Here is a 10,173-nt window from a genome sequence, read left to right on the forward strand (position 1 = left end):
CTCTGGGGTTGGCAGCAGGGGACAGAGAAAAGTGATCTGTCAGTTACTGACAGGAAGTCAGCAGCAGGCGGGGAAAGAGGCCGGAGAGCTGTATGCAGGGCGAAGCTCTTTGAACTTGCGGCTCATTTGCATAAAAAAATTGTCAATGGATTTCTATAAAATGGAGACACGGACTTACAAAACAAAGGTGATGACATAATCATTATTACAGTGACTTCACATACTGTAGATAATGTTAGTTTGGGGTCTAAAAACCTGCTGACAAGTTCTCTTTAAAAGTAATTGTAATGCCTGGTCCCACCAGACCCCGTGGGGGGCGCGCTCCCTCACATTTGCCCAGTCCCAGCATGGCTCCCACTTGCACTCCCAGTCATAGCCCCAGGCAGCGACGGCCTTCCTCTTACCGGTCCCATGGCTCTGCAGGCGCTGCCCCTGCTCCGGGTCCTGCTGTACGTCCTGCTCCCAGGCATGCTGCAGCCTCTTCCTGTCTCCCGTCCTTACACAGAACTGCAGTAAGTGACTCTAGGCTGCGCGCGAGGCTACGCCCCCTTTCTTAAAGCGGTATACCCCGTTTTCTGGAAGTGACCTCAGAGGTCACCTGTTGCCTAATGGGTATTTAGGTTCACCTCCCCCAGCAGCAGGTGCCTGAGCAACGCTTCCATTAGAGCCTTGCCAGTGTCCAGACCCCCTTGTGCTGTTATCTGTTTTCTGTGCATTTATACCTGGTTATAATCCCTTGTCTCACCGTAGTGCCATCCATACCATTCCGGCTGTGGACGTCACCGCTCATACCGACAGTGGACGTCCCCGTGCCATACCTGCCGTGGACATTATCTGTACCGTACCTGCTGTGGACGTCACCTGCTGTGAGTATCTCCGGTGCCGTTTCCGTGTTCTGCCGGCTGTGGAAGCCACAACCTTGCTACACCTGGCCCTACAGAGACTCCTACTACCGGTTCCTGGCTGCCGTGCATTTAGGCCTTCTGGGGAGGCGCCGCACAGTCCCTGAATAGGGGTTTGCTGCTGGTCGCCTTCTCAGGGGAGTCCAGTGCACGGTCTAGTGGGTCCACCTCCGGACGCTCGCCGCTCCTCGGTGAGCGTAACAGTAATCAATCACGTGCCAAAACACTATTAACCTGCAAATATGGGGTTAATAGGGTTCTCATGTTGCACTGAAAGCCCTGCTACAAGGAGTAATTAAACTTTATTCCTCCTAGCAGCCTCTGGCTTTCAGTTATAGAAGTGTGGCAGCGTGGCATCAGTATGCATTGAGCGGCGGATGTAAGCATGCCCAAGCCCGATGCATTGACCGACAGCAGACTCCACTGATATGCAGCAGAGACAGCTATAAGTCAGTGTGACAGCGCGTATTTATAGCCATGCCAGCACATTTCTATGACTGAAAACTGCAGTCTACCAGGAGAAATTAAGTTAATTTCCTCCTGGATGTTCATTGAGGAGAACGCACAGCTTTAGAATGCTATGAACTTGTTGATTAAATCCATATCTGCAAGTTTATAGAGTTTGGAGACAAGACAGGTTCCGTTTACGTTTGTAATGGATTCCACGAGGAATACACCTAAAAAATGTGACGTGTCACTTTAGTTTTTTCACATCGAGATTTTTTTTTAAAACTTTCAAATCTTCAGCTGCATAAATAATGTGAAATTTTCATTGGAATTAATATGAGAAGTGTGCAAAGAATATTTGAAGTTTTTTTATTTTTTATTTTGTTTTGTTTTTTTTTCTTTTCAATATACACTACAGTTCAAAAGTTTGAGGTCACCCAGACAATTTTGTCTTTTCAATGAAAAATCATACTTTTATATATCAAATGAGTTGCATAATGAATAGAAAATATAGTCCAGACATTGACTAGGTTAGAAATAATGATTTTTACTTCAAATAATAATTTTCTCCTTTAAAACTTTGCTTTCGTCAAAGAATGCTCCCTTTGTTGCAATTACATCTTTGCAGACCTTTGGCATTCTAGCTGTTAATTTGCTGCGGTAATCTGGAGATATTTCACCCCATGCTTCCAGAAGCCCTCCCACAAGTTGGTTTGGCGTGATGGGCACTTATTGCGTACCATACGGTCAAGCTGCTCCCATAACAGCTCAATAGGTTTGAGATCTGGTGACAGGGCTGGTCACTCCATTACAGATAGAATACCAGCTGCCTGCTTCTTCCCTAAATAGTTCATGCATAATTTGGAGGTGTGCTTTAGGTCATTCTCCTGTTGTTCGATGAAATTGGCTCCAATCAAGCGCTGTCCACAGGGTATCGCATGGCGTTGCAAAATGGAGTGATAGCATTCCTTATTCAATATCCCTTTCACCTTGTACAAATCTCCCAATTTACCAGCACCAAAGCAACCCCAGACCATCACATTACCTCCATCATGCTTGACAGATGGCGTCAGGCACTCTTCCAGCATCTTTTCAGTTGTTCTGCGTCCCATAAATGTTCTTTTGCGTGACGCAAACACCTCAAACATCGATTCGTTTGTCCATAACACTTTGTTCCAATCTTCCTCTGTCCAATGTCTGTGTTCTTTTGCCCATAATAATCTTTTCCTTTTATTAGCCAGTCTGAGATATGGCTTTTTCTTTGCCACTCTGCTCTGAAGGCCAGCATCCAGGAGTCACCTCTTCACTGTAGAAGTTGACACTGGCGTTTTGCGGGTACTATTTAATGAAGCTGCCAGTTGAGGACCCGTGAAGCGTTGATTTCTCAAACTAGAGACTCTAATGTACTTGTCTTGTTGCTCAGTTGTGCAGTGGTGCCTCCCACTTCTCTTCTGGTTAGAGCCTGTTTGTGCTCTCCTCTGAAGGGAGTAGTACATACCGTTGTAGGAAATCTTCAGTTTCTTGGCAATTTCTCGCATGGAATATCCTTCATTTCTAAGAACAAGAATAGACTGTCGAGTTTCACATGAACGTTCTCATTTTCTTGCCATTTTGAGAGTTTAATGGAACCAACAAATGTAATGCTCCAGATTCTCTACTAGCTCAAAGGAAGGTCAGTTTTATAGCTTCTCTAATCAGCAAAACTGTTTTCAGCTGTGCTAACATACTTGCACAAGGGTTTTCAAGGGATTTATAAACATCCATTAGCCTTCTAACACAGTTAGCAAACACAATGTACCATTAGAACACTGGAGTGGTGGTTTTTGGAAATGGGCCTCTATACACCTATGGAGATATTGCATTAAAAAACAGACGTTTGCAGCTAGAATAGTCATTTACCACATTAACAATGTATAGAGTATATTTCTGTTTAATTTAATGTTAGCTTCATTGAAAACAAAAGTGTTTTCTTTCAAAAATCAGGAAATATCTAAGTGACCCTAAACTTTTGAACTGTAGTATATATACAGCAGATGAAATTAGTATTGAATACGTCACCAATTTTCTAAGTAAATATATTTCTAAAGGTGCTATTAACATGAATTTCTCACCAGATGTCGGTAACAATCCATCCAATCCACACAGGCATCAAAATCAAACCATAGATTTCCATAAATTAGTTTTGTATTAAAAAGAAATTACACAGGGAAAAAGTAAGCAAGATATCCAGCAATGAAGCAAAAAAAACAATCCAATCCAGAGTTAAAATCTTACATTTATTGTAGAAAAATTATAAAGACTGTGCACCAAAAAGTCAGCATGAGAACCCAATGCTTTTCAGCCGGGCTCGGCCTTAGTCATGGTAAGTTACTTGCCATGGTCAGTGACTTACTATGACTAAGGGGCACTTTGCACACTACGACATCGCAGCTGCGATGTCGGTGGGATCAAATCTAAAGTGACGCACATCCGGCGTCGCAGTCGATATGGTAGTGTGTAAATCCTTTTTGATACGATTAACGAGCGCAAAAGCGACGTTATTGTATCATCGGTGTAGGGTCCGGCATTTCTATGAATTGGGAAATACCGGTTACGATGTTGTTCCTCGTTCCTGCGGCAGCACACATCGCTGTGTGAGAAGCCGCAGGAGCGAGGAACATCTCCTACCTGCGTCCTGTGGCTCACGCCGGCTATGCGGAAGGAAGGAGGTGGGCGGGATGTTTACGTCCTGCTCATCTCCGCCCCTCCGCTTCTATTGGCCGCCTGCCGTGTGACGTCGCTATGAAGCTGCACGACCCGCCCCCTTAATAAGGAGGCGGTTCGCCAGCCAGAGCTACGTCACAGGGCAGGTGAGTGCATGTGAAGCTGCCGTAGCGATAATGTTCGCTACGGCAGCTATCACCATGATATCGCACCTGCGACGCGGGCGAGGACTATCACGCACGGCATTGCAGCATCGGCTTGCGATGTCGTAGTGTGCAAAGTGCCCCTTAGGCTGAGCCTGGCTGAAATGCATTGGGTTCTTATGCTCACTGGTTGTACTGTCTGGTGCACAGGTGTTATAATTTTTCTACAATAAATGTGAGATTTTAACTCTATTTTGGATTGTTTTTTTGCTTCATCGCTGAACATCTTGCTTACTGTTTCTATTCGGTCTATCCGTGTACTCACCGTAAAATTGTTTTCTTTTAGCCATCATTGGGGGACACAGGACCATGGGTGTTATACTGCTTATCCATAGGAGGACACGAAGTAGATGCAAAGATGTTAGCTCCTCCCCTGCAGTATACACCCCCTGGCCCAGCCAGGCTTCTTCAGTTTTAGTACAAAAGCAGTAGGAGAACAAGTAACAAAAAATGTGAGTGAATACTCATAACAAAAAAGTACTGAGACAGAAAAAAGCTAAGGCCCAACAGGGCAAAAGGGAGGGTGCTGTGTCCCCCAATGATGGCTAAGAGAAAACGATTTTACGGTGAGTACACAAAAATCCGTTTTTCTCTGACGCCTCATTGGGGGACACAGGACCATGGGACGTCCTAAAGCAGTCCATGGGTGGGTAAACAATAAACAACGCAACCCAAGGACTAGGAACCAGTCCCAGATAGCCAGGAGCGCCTACTGAGATAGGTACTCCACTATCATTTGCAGAATTTTCCTACCTAGGTTCGCCTCAGCCGAAGCCTGGGTATGGACTCAGTAATGCTTTGAAACAGTATGTAGGCAAGACCAGGTCGCAGCCTTACACCTCTGTTCCACTGAAGCCTGATGCCTAATGGCCCAAGAGGCGCCAATTGATCGCGTGGAATGAGTCCGCAGCCCACTAGGAATGGGCTTGAGTTGCAAGCGGTAGACCTGGATCACAAAGCGAATCCAGCGAGCCAGCGTTGCCTATGAAGCTGCCTCTCCTTTCTTAGGCCTTTCAAGAATGATGAACAAGGAGTCTATGTTCCTAAAGGGGCTGTCCTAGGTACATAATATCTGAGAGCCCTCACAGAACAATGTCCTCGTTCATATGAAACGGGGAAGTAACCTTCGGAAAAAAATACGGAAGGGGGCATAGAACCACCTTGTCCTGATGAAAGATCAGAAAGGGTTCACGGCAAGAGAGTGCTGCCAGTTCTGAAACTTGTCTGATGGACGTAATCGCCACTAAGAATGTTACCTTCCAGGAGAGAAGAGCAAGAGAAGATTCCTTAAGAGGTTCAAAAGGGGACCTCTGGATACCGTCCAAAACGAGATTGAGGTCCCATGGATCCAGCGACCGTTTATACAGGGAAACTAGATGGAAAACACCCTTGAGGACAGTCTTGACTTGCGGATTGCAAGCTAGGCGGTATTAATAGAATATCGAGAGAGATGAAACCTGCCCCTTAAGGGAGCTGAGGGCCAACCCCTTTTGCAACCTGACTGCCAAAAAAAAAAAAATCAAGAATTCTGGTGATCGCCAGAGGCATAGGTTGGACATTAGATTCCCTGCACTGGGAAAGGAAAGTTTTTCACGTACGGTGGTAAAAACGGGACGAAGGCCGGCTTTCGGGCACTGTACATGGTGGAGATGACCGCAGGAGAGAATCTCGCTTTTTTTTAAAGTCCAGGTCTCAATGGCCAGGCTGTCAGCTTCAGGGCTCTGGAGTTCTGATGGGAAATGGGCCCTTGGGTCAGCAGGTCTGGGATGCTTACGAGGTGCCATGAGCAATTGTACTAATTCAGCAGGAGTCTAGAGCATCCGCCCCAATGGACTGTGGATCACGTGACCTGGCTAAGAATGCAGGTACCTTTGCGTTCAACCTTGAGGCCATTAGATCCACGTCTGGTGTACTCCAGTGAGTGCAGATGTGTGGGAACACTTCTGGGTGGAGAAACCACTCTCCGGCAGCCAGTCCTTGGCGACTTAGAAGGTCCGCCGCCCAGTTCTCTACTCCCGGTATGTGTAACGCTGAAAACACAGACCCCCGTCGATTTGGCCCAGGTGAGGATCCTGAGGACCTCGAGATAAGTTGTCTTGCTGCTGGTACCTCCCTGCCGATTGACCTTCGCCACAGCTGTTGCATTGTCCAATTGGACCCGAATCAAACGACCTGCTAGCAGAAGGGGGGAATGACATGAGCGCGAGAAGATCGCACTGATTTTCAGGGTGATTTCTGGGAAGGGAAGACTCCTGGGGTGTCCAACGTCCCAAAGCAGTGTAGAGCCAGTACGCTGCTCCCCAGACTAAGAGGCTGACGTCCGTGGTCAGGAGTAGCCAGTCCACTTGGGGGAGAAAAACTCCTCGATATGGAAGAGGACTGAAGCCACCAGCAAAGCGCATACCTGACTGAAGGTGTCAGGTGAAAAGTTCGTCCAAGGAAAAAGGGGCTCTTGTCCCAGGCAGCTAGAAGCGCAAGCTGCAGTGGGAAGTGGTGTGGCTAAGCGAGCAGCACTGCCTCTATAGCCGCCGCTATCCTACCTAGCACTCTCATACTGAATCGTATGGAGTGGGAGTAGTATGTAGAAGGCAGTGTACCGCTTGTTGTAGAGCAGTCGCCTTGTCTTGAGGGGAAAATATCAAGCCCCGAAGAGTGTCCAGGGACATGGCCAGGGAGGTGACGGATTTTGACGGGACCGGGGATGATTTGACTGGAGTCAGAAGCCGCACTAAGCGGGATAGGGTGCCACAGAGATCTGCACGCTGGTTGAGCCCTTGATGAGGAGGTCATCCAAGCAAGGCAGAACAGCCACTCTCCTGGCGTGAAGGGCACTCATGGCGGCAGCCATGACCTTAGTTAAGACCCTTGGTGCTGTGGCAGAGCCAAGGGTAGGGCCACAAATGAAAAAAAAACAAAACAAAAAAACAAAGAAGTCCTGAACCGCGAAACGGAGGAACTTTTGGTGAGCTGGAGCGATGGGTATGTGCAGGTACGCGTCCCTTATAGCTAGGAAGGCAAGGAATTCTCCTTCGACCATAAAGGTAATAATGGACCCTAGGAAGTCCATTCTGAATCTCCTTACGTGCACATGTTTGCTCAGGTGTTAGAGGTCCAGGATGGGACGAACTGACCCGTCCTTTTTTGAGGACCACGAGAGGTTGGAATAGAAGGCCTTGAACCTCTCGCCGTCTGGAACAGGTACCATAACCCCCGCCGTTTGGAGGGAGTGGATTGCTGAGGAGAAGGCCTCGTGGTGTTTTGGAGCCTTTGGGGGGGGTTTGAGAGAAAAGACTGACCAGGGGATCGGGTCCAGAATTCAGTGTGGTAACCGGAAGACACAAGGTATCACACCCATTTATGGTCTGAGGCGGCGGCCCAGATGGAGGAGGACGAGACTCCTCGGTCTTTGTCTAGACTGCCAGGACGAGGTGGACTCGAGGAGGGCTGAGAAGGTCGGGCCCTGCGTGTCTAGTAAAAAACATCCTGGGATAGAGTTGGGGGAGGTACTCCTTTCCTCCCGTGGCGTCAGTCAAAAAAAGAGCCTGTCCAGATGATCGGCAAACCATCGGTCTGGAAAGGAGTACTGTGAGAGGCTTCTTAGAGACCAAGTCCGCTCTCCATTATTGGAACCAGAGGGCCTTACGGATGGCTATGGTATTTGAGGCGGCAATAACTGCGCAGGTAGCAGCGCCGAGGGAGGCCTGCATGAGGTACTCTGCCACCGCAGCAATGTGAACTGTTACATCTGTGAGGGTCTGAGGGAAACTGGTAGTCCTGGTGCCTGTGCGACCCACACGGAAGGGGAGAGGGACCCGCGGCCTCGAGGCAGAGCGATCGAGCTGCTCCACTTGTCTGTCTGTCTGGTCCTTGAAGGAGGATCCATCAAGTAAAAGCCAGGAGTGGTCCATCAGGCAGGCGGAAGCCGGTTGAGGGTCCACTGAGGCCGGATCAGCCCAGCCCTTAGAGACAGCTAAGCCAAAGGGGTATCGGGACTCCATGAGTTTACGGATACCGAAACGGCGTTAAAATCCTTTTTTTTGAGGTTTCTTTACCCTTTTAAAGGAGACCGCAGGGTCAGTAATAGTGGATGGGAGATCTTCCACATGCAGAGTTTTGGTTGATTGCTGCAATAGGTTCATCGCAGCTTGATTACTCGGGGAGGTTGAAACCAAGGAATCATCCCGGTACAAACATCATTCCCCTTCCTCCGGCTCCTCAGAGACTGTGGAACATGTGGGAGAACCCCATCTGTGTACCCCAGAGGGAGAACCATGGGGGTCATGCCCTTTTTCTGATCTGCAATCGGTGAAGCAGAGGGCTGATTCTTATCAGAAGGACCCTCTATAGAGGTGTCATCAGGCTGCGTTCTGTCCAGGGGCCCCGAGGGGTGTGAGGACGATGTTGCATAGCCAGCACCAGGTTCTGGGAACTGTGCCCATTCCTGGGGACTGGGAGCCGTAGGCTCTGGGCTGGCAGCGGTCGCTGCACTGGTGGCGGGGGGGATAAGCTACAGGGGCACCGGACTCACAGAAGGAAGAGATGCTATCATCCCCTAGTAGCTCAGCGTCTTATAGTTGTTGCTGTAGTTGTGCAGGGCATAAAACATGTGACTGCAGCCCCTGGCTGATGAGCCACAAACAGATTGTAATGAGGGAGCAATGCTCTGCATAGCTAATATGCAATTGAGGCTATAACTCAACCAAAACACTGATGGCCGTTCTCCCCCCCTCCTCCTGTGTCACAGTTCCTGTGGGAAGGAGGAAGCCAACTCTGAGACACGCCCACAGGCTCTGATCACAACAAGAGGGAGCAATGCTCTGCAGATCCTGTGGGGGGAGGGCGTGGCTTATCGAGTGTCGGAGGGGATGGGGCTTAGCTCTGACAAGAATGCATGAGAAAATATAATAAACAAAAAAACAAAAAATGGTGGGAAGGGACTCCCCTTCCCCCCTCTAGCCCTGCACAACAATGGTGGACAGAAAAACCTCTAAGTGTACCACAGCTGCGGCTGCACTGAGTCCTGGGAGCTTTCCCCTTCCCCCGCCACAGGTGGAATGCTATGCAGGATTCTGCAATCACAGCCCATGTGTATCCAGTCAGTGTGACCTTTGCTCCAATTTCCTGTCAGGGAGCCAGTGTGCAGATTCTGACGCCTGCTGTGCCAGGTCACAGAACGTATATCAACTCAGACCCTGCTAGAGGGAGTGAGGAAGTTTTCATCTGCTCTGTGCTCTGGAAAAATCAGAATGATCTCACCTCAGCTCCTGTGGAGATGGCAGTCTGATGCTTGGTCACACTTGGTGCAGAACGTGTATCAACTCAGAGCCTGCAAGAGGGATTGAGGAAGTTTTCATCCGCTCTGGGTTCTGGAAAATCAGTGCCATGAGACCTGTCGTCCAGTGAGTAACAGCCCAGGATCCAGCGTCGCAGGAGGGGATACGGGGAGGCGATACTCCGCGTTTCTGCCTGTTGATGGTTTTTTGAAATCGGTCCCCGAAGGAACCGTCGCCCTCTAAAAACAAAAAATTCTTGCTGCAGTAGTCTGCAGAGATGTGCCTCCTATAGACACTAAGCTAAAACTGAAGTAGCCTGGCTGGGCCAGGGGGTGTATACTGCAGGGGAGTTGCTAACATCTTTGCATCTACTTAGTGTCCTCCTATGGATAAGCAGCATAACACCCATGGTCCTGTGTCCCCCAATGAGGCGTCAGAGAAATTAGCTGATTCAAATGATGGCCTATAATAAGGTGGCTTCTTAACTACTTAAGGTTCCAGTGTGCACTATTAGCCTACAGTATAATCTGAAAGTGGAAAGTACATAAATTTATCATAAGCAGGCCACGATCAGGTGCTCCCAACAAGATTTCAGACAGAGGAGTTACAAGAATTATCAGAAGAGTTGTCCAAGAGCCAAGGACC

The sequence above is a fragment of the Anomaloglossus baeobatrachus genome, chromosome 5 (genome assembly GCF_048569485.1).
Source record: "Anomaloglossus baeobatrachus isolate aAnoBae1 chromosome 5, aAnoBae1.hap1, whole genome shotgun sequence".
Taxonomy (NCBI): Eukaryota; Metazoa; Chordata; class Amphibia; order Anura; family Aromobatidae; genus Anomaloglossus; species Anomaloglossus baeobatrachus.